The 10,573-nt window shown below is 45.1% G+C and overlaps 7 non-coding genes across 7 annotated transcripts; 3 read left to right on the forward strand and 4 right to left on the reverse strand.

Annotated features, from left to right (window-relative positions):
• Positions 1–21: 21 nt before the first annotated feature.
• trnal-cag (transfer RNA leucine (anticodon CAG)) lies at positions 22–104 on the reverse strand. Its single transcript has one exon. It is a non-coding gene; the product is annotated as a tRNA-Leu (tRNA).
• A 96-nt stretch (positions 105–200) lies between these two features.
• Positions 201–274, forward strand: trnam-cau (transfer RNA methionine (anticodon CAU)). Its single transcript has one exon. It is a non-coding gene; the product is annotated as a tRNA-Met (tRNA).
• A 1,205-nt stretch (positions 275–1,479) lies between these two features.
• trnal-cag (transfer RNA leucine (anticodon CAG)) lies at positions 1,480–1,562 on the reverse strand. Its single transcript has one exon. It is a non-coding gene; the product is annotated as a tRNA-Leu (tRNA).
• A 96-nt stretch (positions 1,563–1,658) lies between these two features.
• Positions 1,659–1,732, forward strand: trnam-cau (transfer RNA methionine (anticodon CAU)). Its single transcript has one exon. It is a non-coding gene; the product is annotated as a tRNA-Met (tRNA).
• A 1,205-nt stretch (positions 1,733–2,937) lies between these two features.
• On the reverse strand, positions 2,938–3,020 carry trnal-cag (transfer RNA leucine (anticodon CAG)). Its single transcript has one exon. It is a non-coding gene; the product is annotated as a tRNA-Leu (tRNA).
• A 96-nt stretch (positions 3,021–3,116) lies between these two features.
• On the forward strand, positions 3,117–3,190 carry trnam-cau (transfer RNA methionine (anticodon CAU)). The gene has a single exon. It is a non-coding gene; the product is annotated as a tRNA-Met (tRNA).
• A 1,205-nt stretch (positions 3,191–4,395) lies between these two features.
• Positions 4,396–4,478, reverse strand: trnal-cag (transfer RNA leucine (anticodon CAG)). Its single transcript has one exon. It is a non-coding gene; the product is annotated as a tRNA-Leu (tRNA).
• Positions 4,479–10,573: the final 6,095 nt, after the last annotated feature.

The raw sequence follows: 10,573 nt of genomic DNA on the forward strand, positions 1-10,573 counted from the left end.
TCTGCAGCCAAAGGATAGGTCTGTCAGAAGTGGGATTCGAACCCACGCCTCCAGGGGAGACTGCGACCTGAACGCAGCGCCTTAGACCGCTCGGCCATCCTGACACCCTTGCCTGGCTAGAGATGGCCTGTTCGAGCCGCACCTGAAACCAGGGACCTAGAAGCTACTTTTTCTCTGTTCGGGCCCCCTTTAGCCCACGGGCCTCGTTGGCGCAGTTAGGCAGCGCGTCAGTCTCATAATCTGAAGGTCGTGAGTTCGAGCCTCACACGGGGCAGGGTGGTTCTTTTTTTCTGATAACTGAGAGAGCTTAGACCAGGGGTGTCAAACTAAATTCCTTTAGGGCCCGAGCCCTGTAGAGTGTTGTTCCAACCCTTCTCAAACACACAAGGCATGTAGTTTTCAAATGAGCCTGAAGGGCATGATTAGTTGGATCAGGTGTGTTCTATCAGGCTTGAATCTAAACTCTGCAGGTCTCCGGCCTTCCAGGGACTGAGTTTGACACCCGTGGCTTAGAAAGAAAGAGTGAGGTTCTCTGTCCCCTTTCGTGTGGGTTTCCCTGTGTCTCCTGGGGGCAAAAGGCCACAGCTCCTCTTCAGGGCAGGTGAAATGATGCTTTGTGGAAAACTGTGAGGTTCCAGGTAAATTCCCTGAATCTCATCCAGCGACATTGCGTGTAGGCCCGTGCAATCCTTTTATTTACAGTGAAGTCAAAATTCTGCATGCATGCTGGCTAATGCTACATGAAGGCAGCAATAGCATCCCTCTCATATTCATGTAACACGTGGCCACGTCCTCCTGAGGTTTTGTGAAGTTTCAAAGGCCATATTGCTGCACTGGCCCGGTCCTGAAGATTTGCCTTGTACAACGTTCGGAAGATTAGACCCTTCCGATCAGAGCAGGCCACACAACTCCTTGTCCAAGCTCTTTGTTTTCTCCAGACTGGACTACTGCTATGCTCCCTTGGCGGGTCTTCCGGCACGTACTATCAAGCCTCTGCAACTGATCCAGGATGCAGCAGCGAGACTGGTCTTCAACGAGCCAAAGAAAGCCCACGTCACACCTCTCTTCATAATTTTGCACTGGCTACCAATAGCTGTTCGCATCAGATTCAAGGTACTGATGTTTGCCTACAAGATAACCACTGGCTCTGCAGCAATATACCTAAAGTCGCTGGTGCAGACCTACGCTTGCTTTCTGCAAGTGAACGATGCCTCGTGGTGCCATCCCAAAGAGGCACAAAATCACTCTCAAGGACCTTTTCCTGGACTGTTCCCAGCTGGTGGATCGGCCTGCCTATCTCAATTCGAGCAGCGGAGGCTTTAACCCTTTTCAAAAAGTGTCTAAAAACTCATCCTTGTCTTCAACGCCTGCCCAATTAATACTAGCATTTGCCTAATGCGTCGTTTTGTCAAAGTTAACGCCCTGCTGGCCCAACGTAGCAGAAGACTGAAGTCTCTGTCTGCAGCCAAAGGATAGGTCTGTCAGAAGTGGGATTCGAACCCACGCCTCCAGGGGAGACTGCGACCTGAACGCAGCGCCTTAGACCTCTCGGCCATCCTGACACCCTTGCCTGGCTAGAGATGGCCTGTTCGAGCCGCACCTGAAACCAGGGACCTAGAAGCTACTTTTTCTCTGTTCGGGCCCCCTTTAGCCCACGGGCCTCGTTGGCGCAGTTAGGCAGCGCGTCAGTCTCATAATCTGAAGGTCGTGAGTTCGAGCCTCACACGGGGCAGGGTGGTTCTTTTTTTCTGATAACTGAGAGAGCTTAGACCAGGGGTGTCAAACTAAATTCCTTTAGGGCCCGAGCCCTGTAGAGTGTTGTTCCAACCCTTCTCAAACACACAAGGCATGTAGTTTTCAAATGAGCCTGAAGGGCATGATTAGTTGGATCAGGTGTGTTCTATCAGGCTTGAATCTAAACTCTGCAGGTCTCCGGCCTTCCAGGGACTGAGTTTGACACCCGTGGCTTAGAAAGAAAGAGTGAGGTTCTCTGTCCCCTTTCGTGTGGGTTTCCCTGTGTCTCCTGGGGGCAAAAGGCCACAGCTCCTCTTCAGGGCAGGTGAAATGATGCTTTGTGGAAAACTGTGAGGTTCCAGGTAAATTCCCTGAATCTCATCCAGCGACATTGCGTGTAGGCCCGTGCAATCCTTTTATTTACAGTGAAGTCAAAATTCTGCATGCATGCTGGCTAATGCTACATGAAGGCAGCAATAGCATCCCTCTCATATTCATGTAACACGTGGCCACGTCCTCCTGAGGTTTTGTGAAGTTTCAAAGGCCATATTGCTGCACTGGCCCGGTCCTGAAGATTTGCCTTGTACAACGTTCGGAAGATTAGACCCTTCCGATCAGAGCAGGCCACACAACTCCTTGTCCAAGCTCTTTGTTTTCTCCAGACTGGACTACTGCTATGCTCCCTTGGCGGGTCTTCCGGCACGTACTATCAAGCCTCTGCAACTGATCCAGGATGCAGCAGCGAGACTGGTCTTCAACGAGCCAAAGAAAGCCCACGTCACACCTCTCTTCATAATTTTGCACTGGCTACCAATAGCTGTTCGCATCAGATTCAAGGTACTGATGTTTGCCTACAAGATAACCACTGGCTCTGCAGCAATATACCTAAAGTCGATGGTGCAGACCTACGCTTGCTTTCTGCAAGTGAACGATGCCTCGTGGTGCCATCCCAAAGAGGCACAAAATCACTCTCAAGGACCTTTTCCTGGACTGTTCCCAGCTGGTGGATCGGCCTGCCTATCTCAATTCGAGCAGCGGAGGCTTTAACCCTTTTCAAAAAGTGTCTAAAAACTCATCCTTGTCTTCAACGCCTGCCCAATTAATACTAGCATTTGCCTAATGCGTCGTTTTGTCAAAGTTAACGCCCTGCTGGCCCAACGTAGCAGAAGACTGAAGTCTCTGTCTGCAGCCAAAGGATAGGTCTGTCAGAAGTGGGATTCGAACCCACGCCTCCAGGGGAGACTGCGACCTGAACGCAGCGCCTTAGACCGCTCGGCCATCCTGACACCCTTGCCTGGCTAGAGATGGCCTGTTCGAGCCGCACCTGAAACCAGGGACCTAGAAGCTACTTTTTCTCTGTTCGGGCCCCCTTTAGCCCACGGGCCTCGTTGGCGCAGTTAGGCAGCGCGTCAGTCTCATAATCTGAAGGTCGTGAGTTCGAGCCTCACACGGGGCAGGGTGGTTCTTTTTTTCTGATAACTGAGAGAGCTTAGACCAGGGGTGTCAAACTAAATTCCTTTAGGGCCCGAGCCCTGTAGAGTGTTGTTCCAACCCTTCTCAAACACACAAGGCATGTAGTTTTCAAATGAGCCTGAAGGGCATGATTAGTTGGATCAGGTGTGTTCTATCAGGCTTGAATCTAAACTCTGCAGGTCTCCGGCCTTCCAGGGACTGAGTTTGACACCCGTGGCTTAGAAAGAAAGAGTGAGGTTCTCTGTCCCCTTTCGTGTGGGTTTCCCTGTGTCTCCTGGGGGCAAAAGGCCACAGCTCCTCTTCAGGGCAGGTGAAATGATGCTTTGTGGAAAACTGTGAGGTTCCAGGTAAATTCCCTGAATCTCATCCAGCGACATTGCGTGTAGGCCCGTGCAATCCTTTTATTTACAGTGAAGTCAAAATTCTGCATGCATGCTGGCTAATGCTACATGAAGGCAGCAATAGCATCCCTCTCATATTCATGTAACACGTGGCCACGTCCTCCTGAGGTTTTGTGAAGTTTCAAAGGCCATATTGCTGCACTGGCCCGGTCCTGAAGATTTGCCTTGTACAACGTTCGGAAGATTAGACCCTTCCGATCAGAGCAGGCCACACAACTCCTTGTCCAAGCTCTTTGTTTTCTCCAGACTGGACTACTGCTATGCTCCCTTGGCGGGTCTTCCGGCACGTACTATCAAGCCTCTGCAACTGATCCAGGATGCAGCAGCGAGACTGGTCTTCAACGAGCCAAAGAAAGCCCACGTCACACCTCTCTTCATAATTTTGCACTGGCTACCAATAGCTGTTCGCATCAGATTCAAGGTACTGATGTTTGCCTACAAGATAACCACTGGCTCTGCAGCAATATACCTAAAGTCGCTGGTGCAGACCTACGCTTGCTTTCTGCAAGTGAACGATGCCTCGTGGTGCCATCCCAAAGAGGCACAAAATCACTCTCAAGGACCTTTTCCTGGACTGTTCCCAGCTGGTGGATCGGCCTGCCTATCTCAATTCGAGCAGCGGAGGCTTTAACCCTTTTCAAAAAGTGTCTAAAAACTCATCCTTGTCTTCAACGCCTGCCCAATTAATACTAGCATTTGCCTAATGCGTCGTTTTGTCAAAGTTAACGCCCTGCTGGCCCAACGTAGCAGAAGACTGAAGTCTCTGTCTGCAGCCAAAGGATAGGTCTGTCAGAAGTGGGATTCGAACCCACGCCTCCAGGGGAGACTGCGACCTGAACGCAGCGCCTTAGACCGCTCGGCCATCCTGACACCCTTGCCTGGCTAGAGATGGCCTGTTCGAGCCGCACCTGAAACCAGGGACCTAGAAGCTACTTTTTCTCTGTTCGGGCCCCCTTTAGCCCACGGGCCTCATTGGCGCAGTTAGGCAGCGCGTCAGTCTCATAATCTGAAGGTCGTGAGTTCGAGCCTCACACGGGGCAGGGTGGTTCTTTTTTTCTGATAACTGAGAGAGCTTAGACCAGGGGTGTCAAACTAAATTCCTTTAGGGCCCGAGCCCTGTAGAGTGTTGTTCCAACCCTTCTCAAACACACAAGGCATGTAGTTTTCAAATGAGCCTGAAGGGCATGATTAGTTGGATCAGGTGTGTTCTATCAGGCTTGAATCTAAACTCTGCAGGTCTCCGGCCTTCCAGGGACTGAGTTTGACACCCGTGGCTTAGAAAGAAAGAGTGAGGTTCTCTGTCCCCTTTCGTGTGGGTTTCCCTGTGTCTCCTGGGGGCAAAAGGCCACAGCTCCTCTTCAGGGCAGGTGAAATGATGCTTTGTGGAAAACTGTGAGGTTCCAGGTAAATTCCCTGAATCTCATCCAGCGACATTGCGTGTAGGCCCGTGCAATCCTTTTATTTACAGTGAAGTCAAAATTCTGCATGCATGCTGGCTAATGCTACATGAAGGCAGCAATAGCATCCCTCTCATATTCATGTAACACGTGGCCACGTCCTCCTGAGGTTTTGTGAAGTTTCAAAGGCCATATTGCTGCACTGGCCCGGTCCTGAAGATTTGCCTTGTACAACGTTCGGAAGATTAGACCCTTCCGATCAGAGCAGGCCACACAACTCCTTGTCCAAGCTCTTTGTTTTCTCCAGACTGGACTACTGCTATGCTCCCTTGGCGGGTCTTCCGGCACGTACTATCAAGCCTCTGCAACTGATCCAGGATGCAGCAGCGAGACTGGTCTTCAACGAGCCAAAGAAAGCCCACGTCACACCTCTCTTCATAATTTTGCACTGGCTACCAATAGCTGTTCGCATCAGATTCAAGGTACTGATGTTTGCCTGCGAGAGACTGCGACCTGAGCGCTAGCTGACGAAGGATAGTCCGACATAATTTCAGAAATGTTGAGCAATGTCGAACTGCGCAGCCAATCGCATCGAAGCGCTATGACATTTGGACCAATGGCGTCGAAGCGCCTTAACATTTCCAGCCAATCAAAAAGCGCAATTCATAACATTCTCTTGACATTCGTGACATTTGGCCAATCAGAGAGCAAGGGGATGCCGGCGGCACGTTTCCGCGTATCACCGCTAGGTGGAGGGGTCAGCGCTTCTAGTCAGGTGTCAATCAAGTTGCCGAAACGTGCCGAAGGTGTACGAAAGAATGACATCGTCCTCAGGAGGTGTGTCAAGGGTCAAAAAAGTTCATTACCGAAGTTCGTGACCTACGACGAGTATCATTGCCGCGGAGCTCAGCATCATTTTTACGGAGGACAGCGAAACTTCATTTTAAAACTAAATACGGCGATATTACCGACGACGACAACAGTTAAGAAATTATCATCTAATTGCAAAAAAAATTTTGTATTCAATTTTTTTATTATTAGTGTAATTTTAACTGTTTTAATTGTTCTTTCAAAACTGTTTCATCAAAGTCAATAAAAATGTCTGGCAAACAACAAAAATCACATAAAGCTATGTCGGACGCTGAATGGATTTCGTGTTTAAAAAAGTTTGCCAGCACAGGAATGTGGCCATCAAATGAAGGTAACAGGCCTGCTCCTAGACAGAAAAAGTGGTACGAGATTTATCAAAGGGTGAGTGAGTGTTTGTTACCTTTGCATGATAGAGAGAAAAAAAACACTTAAGTGTTTGTTGACTTGCATAATCGAACATTATTAGTATAGTTGTTTAATGTATTTGCATAAGAGAACAACAGATTAGGCTCCATTACAAACATTTACCTGGTCCCATTCATTGGTATGGTTTAATGTGATGGTTGTGTTATGTTTATGTAATGTTGCAGGTATTTTGAGATTTATGTCATACTGTTAATGAAAAGTTACATCAAAGACCTTTTGTGTACTGGGAGACTCAGAGATTTGAGAGGGGGAAGGGGGAAGGGACAGTGAATGAATAGGTGGTCTGAAGGTGTGAAATGTTCCTCTCTTGTATCTCTCTCCTTTAAAGAGAGATACCAGCTCTAACATTATATGTAAGATAAGCTTGACTTGTGTCCTAGACATTAATCAGTGAATGAATTAATATATTAATTTAATAAAGTATTGTATGCTTTATACTCACTTGTATTGTGCATTACATTTGTTATAATACTTACAGATTGAGAAATGTCCGATGCTGTCTCGTGGCCAAACAACCTTGCTTGGAGGTGTGCTGAAATGCATCTGTGGTTTTCACACTCTAAAGGTAACATTAATGTAGCAAGTATTTTTTGTTAATATTATTTACTGAAATGTTTTCTTTCTGAATTGTTATATGTATTTTTTATTAATTTTTTTTGGTTGTGTTAAGCAGCCCACTGCGTCAAACGTTACTGGACCAGCACAAAAGGTGGTGGAACAACCTCATGCTGCTGAAACAGCAAAGAAGGTCATGGAGCAGAGTCAGCCTGACCTCCAGCCTCATCCCCTGCCCCAGCCCCAGCCAACTGCACCTGTGCAAGCAAGAGTTGCAACACAATTTTCATCGGTAAGAATTGCTTTTTTGTAGCACTGAAGTATGAGCTCAGTTCAAATTCGAGGAAGTTCAGAAAGTAAGAAGAAAAAAAGAAAAAGCAAGAATTCTATGAGATGCTGGTTGAGACCTGCTAATTTTCACACCTCTTGTACAATGGGGGCAACTGTTGTCTGCTGATTGGTCGGTTTGAATATCTCAGCTTTGGTTTAAGTCACATGGTCAAGAATAAATGAAGATTGTAACCTGCCTGCTTTCTCCCTTTCATCTCTGGGCTCTACTCTTTGATTGTCCTCTTTGTCTCTAACTGAGCTCTGCCTTTGTTGAAGGTCACTGAGCTAGACTCATGTCCCTCATGGCATCTCTCTCAATACTTCTCATGTGTTAAAGCTCTTTTTTTTCCTGCAAGTAAATGCTGCATTTACTTAAAATTGTAATATTAACACAAATAGTAATGCTTGCTATTATAACACATTCTGTCTTCTCACATTTTTAGTTTACCAAATCAAGATTTACCGGGTCTCACATTGCTGCAGCAAAGCCAAATCTCAGTTTGGCCAGGAGAACTTCTCAGGCTGAAGACCAGCCCAGCGCAGCAGTGTCTAGTGCCTCTAGACCAAGCACTACAGTCTCTGTAAGTAATGGCATAATCTATATTGTACTCTATGAAGACACGTTTCACGTTCCATTCTATACAAATTATTAAACTATTTAAACTATTTTTTAATAACAGAAAACCATATATTAATAAACAAAAAAGTTATATTTTATAAATAGATTTCATATAAATTACTATTCAAAAGTTATTGATGTTAAGATAGTGTTACTTTTATTGAAAAAGGAGGCATTAAATTGATAAAAAAATCTCAGACACAAAAGATTTCTATTCAACATCATGTTACAAACGATTTCTATTTCAAATAAATGCTGTTCTTCAAACTTAATTCTGAAAAATACCACCTGTCATATTTATGGACTTTTGTATTTTCTCTCCTCATGTTCCTCAACCTAGTTTGTGTCTCCTCTTGATTATGTCATTCAGTTAATCTGTGTCTAGTTAATTTACTCATTTGTCCCTCATTGGTCTGTCTACTTAAATTTAGTCTGTTCAGTTTGTCTTGGTCTATGTGTTACTGCCTTCCTTTGTGTGGGTTAATTAAAGATTATTTACCCTTGATTTTCATCTTTGTGTGCTTTCCCCAACACCATAAGTGTGGCAACCACTGTAATGCAGTTTTATTATCAGCTATTTTCACGTTTTCAACTAATAATGAAGGTTTATGTTCAATAGAATGGTTTCTGAAGGATCATGTAACACTGAAGACTGGAGTAATGATGCTGAAAATTGGTTCTTGCCACCGTATAAATAAATTACATTTCCTATTTTTAAACTTTAAATTGTAGTAATGTTCCACAATTTAACTATCTTTTTAGTTTTTGACTGTATTTTTTATCAAATGCAACCTTGGTGAGCAGAATAGGTTTCTTTTATAAACATTTGGGCCTCAAACTTTGCAACTGTAGTGTATGATTTAATCTAGGACGACTAAGTTATTGTAATGTTCTATTTGCAAAATCTATATTTTACTTCATGATTGTACAGACACCAGATCCTACAGTTCCAACCCCTGTCCCCAGAGCCACTGCAGATGTGTCCAATCCCGCTCAGCCATGCAGGATCGTCTCTGTAAGTAATTTCATATTCTGTTGGTCCAAAAATGTAATTAAATCAGCTTTTACCAGACACTTAATGGAGATGTAAAAAGGATTACATGCCATGAAAATTGAATATTACTTTTATAACCAGTAGTTCATTAAAACACATTCATGCTGAAAAAAAACAACAACAATCAAACTATTGTCATAATGTCAATTGAGTTTACATGATACTGATTTATTGATGATAAACAGTGTATAGATGTTAACATTCATGTGTCAGAATAAATAGATATTGGTTATAAAGTCTCAGAATTCTTTTTTATTTCATATTCAACAGGATTTCAGGATTATTTTGTTCCTTTTTTTGGATGACTTCCGTGTATAATGTAAAGTTATCAGTTTCATTGTCGTAATAATCATTGTAATACCATGTAATACAATGATGATTTTATGTGAAAGTAATCAGGGATACAAATAAAATTCTTAAAGTGATTAAAAAGTAAAATGAACTTACTAAACTTAATGTTTTGCCTTTTTTTCCATCACAGACTGCTCCTTCTGGGGCATTATTGCAAGGTCCATCTGTAGTTCAACTTCCTCGTTTGTGGTCTGAGAACATACCACCAGAGGATCACAAGTGGATTGGCAAAAGGCTTTTCAAAATTGGATCCAAAGGAAAGCCAGCACTTCATGATGACCTCCAGCTCTGGTATTACCCCCCACAACCAGCACTGCTGTGGATGCCATACAAGCTGTGGAGGGTTAAGGTTCTCTGTCCCAATCCAGCCTGCGGACAACATCAGCTGACAGGAGGTGGTCTGCACAAAAGGGCACGGCAGGTTCTAGACATTGACAGAACATACAATATGGTCACAGAAACCCTTATCTGTACAAAGTGTAGAGCCTCGCATGTGTCCTGGAGTCAGACTGTCCTGCAACAGCTAGATCTGGGCCATCGCTCTGAGTTTCAGGTCATCCTCACGCGGAAGTAAGTACACTTTCATTCCTCATCCAGTTGTTAGCCCATCATCACGTGTGTGTATGTATGCAAATACTTTACAATTAAATAGCTAAAATATATGAATATGTGGATTTTGCTTTTCCTAAGGTACGCCTGTGATATGCGGGTCATCAGGCTCTTGCGTGAGCGTGGCTTAGGCAATAGTCCCACTAGGGTGATAAAGCAGCTGCGTGAAAACCACAGCGAGCAGTGGCTCCATCATCTGGCCCGGTACACCACCCAATGTGTTGACTTCCTCAATCAACCCGGGGTGATGCCAGTAAATTTCCAGGAGCCCCCAGAGCCTACGGTGGTGCCAAGCTGCAAGTGGTTGCTCACCGTTTACAGCCAAGACATTCTGACCAGGCTGGATGAAATCCATGCCAGAATAACATCCACCTATGGCTCTGTCTTGAAGATGGATTCTACTAAAAAGGTTAGTTGTGGATTTGTTCATTAATGGTGTTTATATACCAGCATGGCACTGTATCTGTATTTTTCATGGTGTGATGTTTGATTTATATTTACAGCATGCTTCATATCATCTCTTATTACAGATCACCAAGAAGCTGGCTGGGACAGCGAGGGGAACGGGACTCTGGCTTACCTCTGTTGGCAACGAGTTTGGTCAGGTGCTCATAAGTGTGCTGACAGCCCAGGAAGGAGCAGGACTTGACATGATGGTAGACGGTCTGGTGAAAAGATACCAGCAGGCTGGTGTAAATCCACCTTCTGTGTTGTACGTGGACTGTGGGTGCTGCAGTGAGGTGAGCGAGAGCAA

Source organism: Carassius gibelio, chromosome A4, assembly GCF_023724105.1.
Source record: "Carassius gibelio isolate Cgi1373 ecotype wild population from Czech Republic chromosome A4, carGib1.2-hapl.c, whole genome shotgun sequence".
NCBI lineage: Eukaryota > Metazoa > Chordata > Actinopteri > Cypriniformes > Cyprinidae > Carassius > Carassius gibelio.